The 12,711-nt window shown below is 46.9% G+C and overlaps 1 non-coding gene across 1 annotated transcript; it reads left to right on the top strand.

The window, feature by feature from the left end:
* Positions 1-1,621: 1,621 nt before the first annotated feature.
* trnar-ucu (transfer RNA arginine (anticodon UCU)) lies at positions 1,622-1,714 on the top strand. The gene is made up of 2 exons: positions 1,622-1,658; positions 1,679-1,714. It is a non-coding gene; the product is annotated as a tRNA-Arg (tRNA).
* The last annotated feature ends 10,997 nt before the right edge of the window (positions 1,715-12,711 follow it).

Here is a 12,711-nt window from a genome sequence, read left to right as displayed (position 1 = left end):
CGTGGATTGAATCGAATTGGCTGAAGACTGGCTTCTGTGATGGTGGGGACCTCAGGAGGAGGCTGATATGGATCAGGCCAGGTGGTCCGTCCAGCTTCATTTTTATTATTTTGTTTCATAGCGGTTTGTTACAACTGAGTGGCTTGCTAGGCCATTTCAGAGGGCAGTTAAGAATCAACCACATTGCTATGGGACTGGAGTCACACAAAGGCCAGACCAGGTAAGGACGGCAGATTTCTTTCCCTGAAAGACATTAGTGAACCAGATGGGTTTTTACGACAATCCGATAGTTTCATGGTTACCATTACTGATTCTAGTTTTATTTGGGGGGTGAGGAGAAATAGAGAAGGAGGAGCCTCGTGTGGAAACCAGTTCGTGCAAATGGACTGTTTCTGTGGGGCAGACTCTATAATATTATGACACACCCGTTTTAATCAGACACAGAATGATCCGGGACTGACAGCACATCCCTTTTAAACAGACACAGAATGACCAGGGACCTACTGCACATCCCTTTTAAACAGACACAGAATGATCCGGACTGACAGCACATCCCTTTTAAACAGACACAGAATGATCCGGGACTGACAGCACATCCCTTTTAAACAGACACAGAATGACCAGGGACTTACAGAACATCCCTTTTAAACAGACACAGAATGATCCGGGACTGACAGCACATCCCTTTTAAACAGACCCAGAATGACCAGGGACTGACAGCACATCCCTATTAAACAGATACAGAATGACCAGGGACTTACAGCACATCCCTTTTAAACAGACACAGAATGATCCGGGACAGACAGCACATCCCTTTTAAACAGACACAGAATGATCCGGGACTGACAGCACATCCCTTTTAAACAGACCCAGAATGACCAGGGACTGACAGCACATCCCTTTTAAACAGATACAGAATGACCAGGGACTGACAGCACATCCCTTTTAAACAGACACAGAATGATCCAGGACTGACAGCACATCCCTTTTAAACAGACTCAGAATGACCCGGGACTGACAGCACATCCCTTTTAAACAGACACAGAGTGATCCTGGACTGACAGTACATCCCTTTTAAACAGACACAGAATACTCCGGGACTGACAGCACATCCCTTTTAAACAGACACAGAATGATCCGGGGCTGACAGCACATCCCTTTTAAACAGACTCAGAATGACCCGGGACTGACAGCACATCCCTTTTAAACAGACACAGAGTGATCCTGGACTGACAGTACATCCCTTTTAAACAGACACAGAATAATCCGGGACTGACAGCACATCCCTTTTAAACAGACACAGAATAATCCGGGACTGAAAGCATGTCCCTTTTAAACAGACACAGAATGACCCGGGACTGACAGCACACCGCTTTTAAACAGACACAGAATAAACCGGGACTGACAGCATGTCCCTTTTAAACAGACACAGAATGATCCGGGACTGACAGCATGTCCCTATTAAACAGACACAGAATGATCCGGGACTGAAAGTAGACCCCTTTTAAACAGACATGGAATGCTGCCTGACCTGCAGAGTGTTTCCAGCATTTCACCTGTTTATAATTAAGATTTCCAGCATCAACACTATTTTGCTTTTGTAATAAAACTTTATGTAATTGGCTCTGTTGCGCAATGGATAGCGCATTGGACTTCTAGTTGCATGACAGATTAAGGCATTCAAAGGTTGTGGGTTCGAGTCCCACCAGAGTCGGATTTTGGGTCAGGGTTCGGTGGTTCCTCCACTGACGGTACATTTTGCAGTAAATCGGTAATTCAGAGAAGGGAAACTACCGCCCCGGCACTTTCCCTCTGAGTACTCTCAACCCCTGAGTCAGTTACACAGGAGCAGGAGGAGGCCATTCAGTCCCATGGCCGTTTTACATAGGAACAGGAGGAGACCATTCAGTCCCATGACCCTTTTACACAGGAACAGGAGGAGGCCATTCAGCCCCTTTAGCCTGTTATACAGGAAGAGGAGGAGGCCATTCAGCCCCTCGAGCCTGTTGCACAGGGACAAGAGGAGGCCTTTAACGCCTCGAGCCTGTTGCATTGGACAGGAGGAAGCCGTTCAGCGATACAAGATCTGTACAAGAACAGTAGAACTCCATTCAGCCCCTCGAAGCTGTTACATAGGATGAAGAGGAGGCAAAACAGACCCATGATCCAGTTATAAAGGAACAGGAGAAGGCAATTCAGACCAACGAGTCTGTTATAAAGGAACAGGAGGAGGCAATTCAGACCCACGAGTCTGTTTCACAGGAGCAGCAGGAGGCCATTCAGCCCCTCAAACCTGCCACACATGAACAGGAGGAGGACATTCAGTCCCTCAAGCCTGCTACACTGGAACAGGAGGAGGCAATTCAGACACACGAGTCTGTTATACGGGAACAGGAGGAGGCCATTCAGCCCCTCAAGCCTGTTATACATGAACAGGAGGAGGCCATTCAGCCCCTCGAGCCTGTTATACATGCACAGGAGGATGCCATTCAGCCCCTCAAGCCTGTTACACAGTAACAGGAGGAGGCCATTCAGCCCCTCAAGCCTGTTACACAGGAACAAGAGGAGACAATTCAGACACACGAGTCTGTTACACAGGAACAAGAGGAGGCTATTCAGCCTGTCGAGCGTGTTATACAGGAAAAGGAGGAAGCCATTCAGCCCCTCAAGCCTGTTAGACAGGAACAGGAGGAGGCCATTCAGCCCCTCGAGCCGGTTACACAGGAATAGGAGGAGGCCATTCAGCCCCTCAAGCCCGTTATACATGAACAGGAGGAGGCCATTCAGCCCCTCGAGGCTGTTATACATGCACAGGAGGATGCCATTCAGCCCCTTGAGCCTGTTACACAGGAACAGGAGGAGGCCATTCAGTCCCTTGAGTCTGTTATACAGGAACAGGAGGAGGCCATTCAGCCCTTCGAGTCTGTTGTAAAGGAGCAGGAGGAGGCCAATCAGCTCCTCGGGTATGTTACATATAAACAGGAAGAGGCCATTTAGCCCATCGAATCTATCATACAGGAACAGGAGGAGGCCATTCAGCCCCTCGAGCCTATTATGCAGGAACAGGAGGAGGCTATTCAGCCTGTTAAGCCTGTTATGCAGGAAAAGGAGGAAGCCATTCAGCCCCTCAAGCCTGTATCACTGGAACAGGAGGAGGCCATTCAGCCCCTCGAGCCTGTTATGCAGGAACAGGAGGAGGCTATTCAGCCTGTTAAGCCTGTTATGCAGGAAAAGGAGGAAGCCATTCAGCCCCTCAAGCCTGTTACACAGGAACAGGAGGAGGCCATTCAGCCCCTTGAGTCTGTTACACATAAATAGGAAGAGGCCATACAGCCCATCGTGCCTATCATACAGGAACAGGAGGAGGCCATTCAGCCCCTCGAGCCTGTTATGCAGGAACAGGAGGAGGCTATTCAGCCTGTTAAGCCTGTTATGCAGGAAAAGGAGGAAGCCATTCAGCCCCTTAAGCCTGTTACACAGGAACAGGAGGAGGCCATTCAGCCCCTTGAGTCTGTTACACATAAATAGGAAGAGGCCATTCAGCCCATCGAGCCTATCATACAGGAACAGGAGGAGGCCATTCAGCCCCTCGAGCCTGTTATGCAGGAACAGGAGGAGGCTATTCAGCCTGTTAAGCCTGTTATGCAGGAAAAGGAGGAAGCCATTCAGCCCCTCAAGCCTTTTACACAGGAACAGGAGGATGCCATTCAGCCCCTCGAGTCTGTTACACATAAATAGGAAGAGTCCATTCAGCCCCACAAGCCTGTTATACAGGAACTGGAGGAGGCCAATCAGCCCCTCGAGTCTGTATCACTGGAACAGGAGGAGGCCATTCAGCACCTCGAGCCTGTTATGCAGGAACAGGAGGAGGCCATTCAGCCCCTCGAGCCTGTTATGCAGGAACAGGAGGAGGCTATTCAGCCTGTTAAGCCTGTTATGCAGGAAAAGGAGGAAGCCATTCAGCCCCTCAAGCCTGTTACACAGGAACATCATGGGCAAGGAAACCTCCTGCTGATTACCACCAACCACCCTCCCTCAGCTGATGAATCAATACTCCTCCATGTTGAACACCACTTGGAAGAAGCACTGAAGGCAGCAAGGGCACAGAATGTACTCTGGGTGGGGGGCCTCAATGCCCATCACCAAGAGTGGCTCGGTAGCAGCACTACTGACCGAGTTGTTCGAGTCCTGAAGGATATGGCTGCCAGTCTGGGCCTGCGGCAGGTGGTGAGGGAACCAACACGAGGGGAAAACCTACTTGACCTCCTCCTGACCAATCTACCTGTCACAGATGCAAAACAGTTCAAAAAGTATTCATTGGCTGTAAAGCACTTTAGGATGTCCTGAGGTCGTGAAAGCCCTGTAGAAATGCAAGTCCTTCTTTTACAGCCTTCAAAGACAAAGTGACTTAGCTGGCAAAGACCAGAAACAGGGACGGTATTATAGATGAACCTTACAGATGGGCCGGTTAGCTCAGTTGGTTAGAGGGTGGGGCTAATAACGCCAATTGGCGCGGGTTCGATCCCCGTACAGGCCATTTATATTTCGAGGGAAGGTTAGTTTCGTAATTTTTGAGCAGTTTAAAAAGTTTGGAAGGAAACTCACACGGGACCGACAAAGCTGCAAAATCTTAGTTCTACCGAGAGCTCATGGACCTGAAAGGTTAACCCTGTGTTTTTCTGTCCACAGATGTTCCCTGACCTGTGGAGTGTTTCCAACATTTAATGAACAATTTCAGATCCAGCATCTGCTGCATTTCGCTTTTTATTTTACCGCAGTGTCCTCGCTTCTTTTAACAAAAGTCAAAAATAAATTGTAGCTACTGGAAAATGGGTTTTATTGTCACTGTCAGCATTGGTGGTTCAGGGGTAGAATTCTCGCCTGCCACGCGGGAGACCCGGGTCCGATTCCCGGCCAATGCAGGTTAAAATTTTTAACAATTTATTTCAGAGCAAACACATCACATGAAACATTAATAATAAATTAGCTGTTCCTGTGTAACAGGATCAAGGGAATGAATGGCCTCTACCTGTTCCTGTGTAACAGGCTTGAGGGGCTGAATGTCCTCCTGTTCCATTGTAACAGGCTCGAGGGGCTGAATGGCCTCCTGTTCCAGTGTAACAAGCTTGAGGGGCTGAATGGCCTCCTCCTGTTCCTGTGCAACATGCTCGAGGGGCTGAATGGCCTCCTCCTGTTCCTGTGTAACATGCTCGAGGGGCTGAATGGCCTCCTCCTGTGTAACAGGCTCGAGGGGCTGAATGGCCTCCTGTTCCAGTGTAACGGGCTCGAGGGACTGAATGGCCTCCTCCTGTTCCTGTTTGACAGGCTCAAGGGGCTGAATGGCCTCCTCCTGTTCCTGTTTGACTGGCTCGATGGGCTGAATGGCCTCCTCCTGTTCCTGTTCGACAGGCTCGAGGGGCTGAATGGCCTCCTCCTGTTCCGGTTTGACAGGCTCGAGGGGCTGAATGGCCTCCCCCTGTTCCTGTTCGACAGGCTCAAGGGGCTGAATGGTCTCCTCCTGTGCCGGTTTGACAGGCTCGAGGGGCTGAATGGCCTCCTCCTGTCCCGGTTTGACAGGCTCGAGGGGCTGAATGGACTCCTCCTGTTCCGGTTTGACAGGCTAGAGGGACTGAATGGCCTCCTCCTGTTCCGGTTTGACAGGCTCGAGGGGCTGAATGGCCTCCTCCTGTTCCTGTTCGACAGGCTCAAGGGGCTGAATGGCCTCCTCCTGTTCTGGTTTGACAGGCTCGAGGGGCTGAATGGCCTCCTCCTGTTCCTGTTCGACAGGCTCAAGGGGCTGAATGGCCTCCTCCTGTTCCTATTGAACCATGTTTCAGGCACTAATGTGGCTGATGTTCCGATTGTGCCCTCTGCTGTCCCGGCGCAGAAAGAAACACAGTGCCTGTGTATAAAACCCAAAGTCCTTGTACTTTCTTTCTTTCTTTGAATCTTTCTTTCATTTCTTCCTTTTCTGTGCCATATGCTCCTTATTCTATTGTTGCTTAGTGATATATGTGTTCATATTTGCCGGTTTCAGCATGTTCATTGCTTCTGCTGCTTTGAATTGTGTCGAAAAAGTGAACTGAATTTCTCCACCTGTGTGAAGCATCCTCGGGTTCGAAGCTGTTTTGGTTTCAATCAAACAAACGCACAGATTACTCGAACTCGCTGAGACTTTCCTGGCCAGTATTTGTTTCTTGCTTCCTTTGCATTTGGAAAGGCCCAGGCTTCATCCCCGGCCTGTGCTGAGGGAGCTGACCTGAGCCTGGGCAGCGGTTACAATTGGTGTCTGTGGCCCTGTGTTAGGGAGAGGGTGAATGAGCCTGGCTTCTTGTCCACTCGCCCTGCTGGCTGTGGGCAATGGCTGAGCAGAGGACCAGTTGTGATCGGTTTCAGCAGGAGGGGAGAGGTGGAGAAGGGAAATTGTAAAGATAAATAAAGGGGCTCCCAGCTGTTACAGCTGCTGCTGCCCACAGTAGGCAGTTTGGACAGTGGGTTACCACAGCCCGTGACACACACGAGGCAATCCAGCCTCCTCGTGGGCTGCCTTCACTTACACTTCTCCTTTTTAAGATGAAACTGTCATTTCATTCAGGTGATGTCTAAACCACATCCCCTCTGATTGTCATTTCAAAACCATTGCACTTACAGTCTCAGCTCAACATCGGCAAACCCCAGCAGCAAGCAGGTGAGATTTACAATCTCTTAATGATCAATGATCTTTCACAGGAACGTGTCAAATCAGTGCTATGTTGTTAAAGTCAACACAGGATGTCAAGGTCTTAGAGAGGGTGCAGAGGAGATTTACCAGAATGGTACCAGGGATGAGGGACTTCAGTGATGTGGAGAGACAGGAGATGTTTAGAGCAGAGAAGTTTAAGTGGAGATTTGATAGAGATGTTCAAAATCATGAATTGTTTTGATAGCGTAAATAAGAAGAAAGTATTTCCACTGGCAGAAGGTTCGGTAACCAGAGAACACAGACTTATGGTGATTGGCAAAAGAACCAGAGGTGACATGAGGAAACATTTTTTTTAAGCAGCAAGTTGTTGTGATCTGGAATGCGCTGCCTGAAAGGGCGGTGGAAGCAGATTCAATAGTAACTTTCAAAAGGCAGTTGAATAAATACTTGAAGGAAAAACATTACAGGGCTATGGGGAAAGGGCAGGTGAATGAAATTAATTGCAGAGCTCTTTCAAAGTGCCGGCGCAGGGCTATGGGGAGAGAGTGGGGCACTGGGATTTATTTGGGATTGATACAGGTCTATGGGGTGTGAGTGGGGCAGTGTGATTAGTTTGGGATTGATTCACGGCTATGGGGTGAGAGCGGGGCAGTGGGATTAGTTTGTGATTGATACAGGTCTATAGGGTGTGAGCGGGGCAGTGGGATTAGTTTGGGATTGATTCAGGGCTATGGGGTGAGAGCGGGGCAGTGGGATTAGTTTGTGATTGATACAGGTCTATGGGGTGTGAGCGGGGCAGTGGGATTAGTTTGGGATTGATTCAGGGCTATGGGGTGAGAGTGGGGCAGTGGGATTAGTTTGGGGATTGATACAGGGCTATGGGGAGATAGCGGGTCAGTGGGATTAGTTTGGGATTGTTACAGGGCTTTGGGGAGAGAGCGGGACAGTGGGATTAGTTTGGGATTGTTACAGGGCTTTTGGGAGAGAGTGGGGCAGTGGGATTAGTTTGCGATTGATACAGGTCTATGGGGAGATAGTAGGTCAGTGGGTTTAGTTTAGTATTGCTGTGGCAAAGACCCAGAATTAACACAGTGGGCCGAATGGTCTCCTCTGCTCTGTAAATATCTATTGTTGGAGACTCCTCGGCAGCTTTTAACACACCATTTGGTGTACATTTCCTCTCCATATTCTTCTCTAAATGTTCACTGACGGTTCCTTCACAGCTACCCAGGCTCCCTGTTTTTCGTGTTAGCAGCAAATGTCGATACGTCTGCCTCCTGTACCCAAGTCCAGATTGTTGAAATGGCAAGAAGGGCAACGGTCGCAGCAGTGATGCAGGGGGGCCAACTCTTTACATCGTCCAGTCAAAAAAACACCCAATAACTACCGCACTCTGCTTCTGCCTTTTAACCTGCTTCCTGGTTTCTAGAACGGTTTCTAGTTGAGTATTAATTTTATCCCATATAAGGACATAGAAACATAGAAACATAGAAGATAGGAGCAGGAGTAGGCCATTCGGCCCCTCGAGCCTGCTCCGCCATTCAATGCGATCATGGCTGATCATTCAAATTCAGTACCCGGTCCCTGTTTTCTCCCCATTCCCCTTGATCCCTTTAGCCTTAAGAAATATATCCAGCTCCTTCTTGAATATATTTAATGAACTGGCCTCTACTGCCTTCTGTGGTAGAGAATTCCACAGGTTCACCACTCTCTGGGTGAAGAAATTCCTCCTCATCTCAGTCCTAAATGGCTTACCCCATATCCTTAGACTGTGACCCCTGGTTCTGGACTCCCCGGCCATCAAGAACATCCTTCCTGCATCTGGTCTGTCCAGTCCTGTCAGAATTTTATAAGTTTCAATGAGATCCCCTCTCATTCTTCTAAACTCCAGCGAGTATAAGCCCAATCGACCCAATCTCTCCTCATACGTCATTCCTGCCATCCCAGGTATCAGCCTGGTGAATCTTCGCTGAACTCCTTCCATGGCAAGAACATCCTTCCTCAGATAAGGCGACCAAAACTGCACACAATACTCACGATGTGGTCTCACCAAGGCCCTGTACAACTGCAGCAAGACATCCTTGTTCCTGTACTCAAACCCTCTCGCTACGAAGGCCAACATACCATTTGCCTTCTTAACTGCCTGCTGCACCTGCATGCTTACCTTCAGCGACTGCTGTACAAGGACACCCAGGTCTCATTGCACTTCCCCTACTCCCAATCTATTGCTATTCAGATAATAATCTGCCTTTCTGTTTTTGACACCAAAGTGGATAACCTCGCATTTATCCACGTTATATTGCATCTGCCATGCTTTTGCCCAATCACCCAACCTGTCCAAATCATACTGGAGTTTCTCGGCATCCTCCTCACAGCACACACGCCCACCCAGCTTTGTGTCATCTGCAAACTTGGAGATATTACATCTAGTTCCCTTGCCTAGATCATTATTATATATTGTGAATAGCTGGGGTCCAAGGGCCGATCCATGCGGTGCCCCACTAGTTACTGCCTGCCGCTCAGAAAAAGACCCATTTATTCCAACTCTTTGTCAACTGTCTGCCAACCAGTTCTCTATCCAAGTCAATACCTTGCCCACAATCCCATGTGCCTTAACTTTACACGCTAATCTCTTATGCGGGACCTTATCGAAAGCCTTTTGAAAGTCCAAATACACCACATCCACTGGTTCTCGATTATCTATTTTACCAGTTACATCCTCAAAAAATTCCAGTAGATTAGTCAAGCACGATTTACTTTTTGTAAATCCATGTTGACTTTGTCCGATCCTGTCACTGTTTTCCAAGTGCTCTGCTATTACATCTTTTATAATGGACTCCAGCATTTTCCCCACTACCGATGTCAGGTTTACCGGTCTGTAATTCCCATTTTTCTCTCTACCACCTGTTTTGAATAGTGGGGTAACATTAGCTACCCTCCAATCTATGGGTACTGTTCCAGATTCCATTGAATGTTGGAAGATGATCAGCAATGCATCTACTATTTCTAGGACCACTTCCTTAAGTACCCTAGGATGTAGATTATCAGCCCCTGGGGATTTATCGGCCTTCAATCCCGTCAATTTCCCTAACACCATTTCCCTACAAATACTGATTTCTTTCAGTTCCTCCCTTTCATCAGACCCCATAAGACCATAAGAACATAAGAAATAGGAGCAGGAGTAGGCCAATTGGCCCCTCGAGCCTGCTCCGCCATTCAATAAGATCATGGCTGATCTGATCCTAGCCGCCAATCTACTATCACAGAACCATCTCCTGAATCTAACAGAATTAGACACACAAAATCGGAGCAGGATCAGGCTACACAGCCCCTGGGCCCGCTCCGCTACACACAGGGCCATGTCCGATCCGAACCTAGACTCATGTCCAAATTCCTGCCCGCTCCCCGTAACCCTTAATTCCCTTTACTTCGAGGAAACTGTCTATTTCTGTTTTAAATTTATGTAATTATGTAGCTTCTACAGTTTTATGGGCCAGCATATTCCATGGACCTACCACCCTCTGAATGAAGTAGTTCCTCCTCATCTCAGTTTTGAAAGAGCAGCCCCTTATTCTAAGACTATGCCCCCTAGTTCTAGTTTCACCCATCATCGGGAACATCCTCCCCGCATCCACCCGATCAAACCCATTCACAATCTTATATGTTTCAGTAAGATCGCCTCTCATTCTTCTGAACTCCAATGAGTAGAGTCCCAATCTACTCATCCTCTCCTCATATATCCATCCCCTCATCCCCAGGATTAACAGAGTGAACCTTCTTTGTACTGACTCGAGAGCAAGTATGTCTTTTCTTAAGTATGGACACCAAAACTGTATGCAGTATTCCAGGTGCGGTCTCACCCATACCTTGTACAACTGAAGCAATACCTCCCTATTTTTATATTCTATCCCCCTAGCAATGAAAGCCAACATTCCATTGGCCTTCTTAATCACTTGCTGCACCTGCATACTAACCTTTTGAGTTTCATGCACCAGGACCCCCAGATCCCTTTGTACTTCAGTACTTTCCAGTTTCTTGCCATTAAGATAATAACTTGCTCGACGATTTTTCCTGCCAAAGTGCATAACCTCACACTTTCCAGTATTGTATTCCATCTGCCAAATCTCTGCCCACTTACTTAGCCTGTCTATGTCCCTTTGCAGGTTTTTTATGTCCTCCTCACTCACTACTTTCCCTCCCATCTTAGTATCATCTGCAAACTTTGATATGTTACACTCGGTCCCCTCCTCCAAATCGTTAATATAGATTGTAAAGAGTTGGGGACCCAGCACTGACCCCTGCGGAACACCACTAGTTACTGATTGCCAGTCTGAGAATGAACCATTTATCCCAACTCTCTGCCTTCTGTTAGATAGCCAACCCTCTATCCATGCCAGAATATTACCCCCAATCCCGTGATTTTTTATCATAAGCAATAATCTTTTGTGTGGCACCTTGTCAAATGCCTTTTGGAAGTCTAAATACACTACGTCCACTGGTTCCCCTTTATCCACCCTATATGTTACTTCCTCAAAGAATTCCAGCAAATTTGTCAAACATGACTTCCCCTTCATAAAACCATGCTGACTTTGTCCTATTAAATTATGATTATCCAAATGTCCTGTTACTGTCTCCTTAATAATGGACTCCAAAATTTTACCTACCACAAACTTTAGGCTAACCGGTCTATAGTTTCCAGCCTTCTGTCTACTGCTCTTTTTAAATAAGGGTGTTACATTAGCAGTTTTCCAGTCTGCCGGGACCTTTGCTGAGTCCAGGGAGTTTTGGAAAATTATTACCAATGCATCCACAATCCCTACCGCCACTTCCCTCAAGACCCTAGGATGTAAGGCATCAGGTCCAGGTGATTTATCTGGCTTGAGCCCCATTATTTTACCGAGTACCACTTCCTTAATGATTTTGATCGTGTTTTTCTCCTCCCCACCTATAGCCCCCTGTTTGTCCAGTGTTGGGATATTCTTAGTGTCCTCTACTGTAAAGACTGATACAAAATATTCATTCAGTGTTTTTGCCATCTCCATATTTCCCACCATTAATTTCCTGGTCTCATCCTCTAAGGGACCAACATTTACTTTAGCCACCCTTTTTCTTTTTATATAACTATAAAAACTCTTACTATCTGTTTTTATATTTTTTGCTAATTTACTTTCATAATCTCTCTTCCCTTTCTTAATCAATTTTTTTGTTATTTTTTGCTGTCTTTTAAAGTTTTCCCAATCCTCTATCCTCCCACTAGATTTGGCTACCTTATATGCCCTTGTTTTTAGTCGAATACTATCCTTAATTTCTTTACTTAGCCACGGATGGCTGTCTTTTCTTTTACACCCTTTTCTTCTCAGTGGAATATATATTTTTTGGAAGTTGTAAAATAACTCCTTAAATGTACACCACTGATCATGTATCGTCTTACCCTTTAATCTATTTTCCCAATCCACTCCACTCAATTCCGCTCTCATACCTTCATAGTCTCCTTTATTCAAGCTTAGCACGCTTGTTTGAGATCCAACCTTCTCACCCTCTAATTGAATATGGAATTCAACCATGTTATGGTCACTCATTCCAATGGGATCCTTTACTAGGACATTTTTAATTAATCCTGTCTCGTTACACAGGACCAGATCTAAGGTTGCTTGCCCCCTGGTCGGTTCAGTTACATACTGCTCAAGAAACCCATCCCTAATACATTCAATGAACTCATCCTCAAGGCAGCCCTGCCCAATTTGATTTGTCCAATTAATATGATAGTTAAAATCCACCATAATTATAGATGTTCCCTTATTACATGCCTCAACTATTTCCTGATTGATACTCCGTCCAACAAAGTTGCAACTGTTCGGAGGCCTATAGACTACGCCCACTAGTGTTTTTTTCCCCTTATTATTCCTTACCTCCACCCAAACTGTTTCATTATCCTGATCTTTTGACCCAATATCATTTCTCTGTATTACAGTGGTTCCTTCCTTTATTAACATAGCCACCCCACCTCCCCTTCCTTCCTGCCTGTCCTT

This window comes from Somniosus microcephalus, unplaced genomic scaffold, assembly GCF_052327205.1.
Source record: "Somniosus microcephalus isolate GS21.2 unplaced genomic scaffold, FLI_Smic_1.0 unresolved_chr8, whole genome shotgun sequence".
Taxonomy (NCBI): domain Eukaryota; kingdom Metazoa; phylum Chordata; class Chondrichthyes; order Squaliformes; family Somniosidae; genus Somniosus; species Somniosus microcephalus.
The sequence above is the reverse complement of the archived record's forward strand: the minus strand, read 5'-3'. Positions and strand labels throughout refer to the sequence as shown.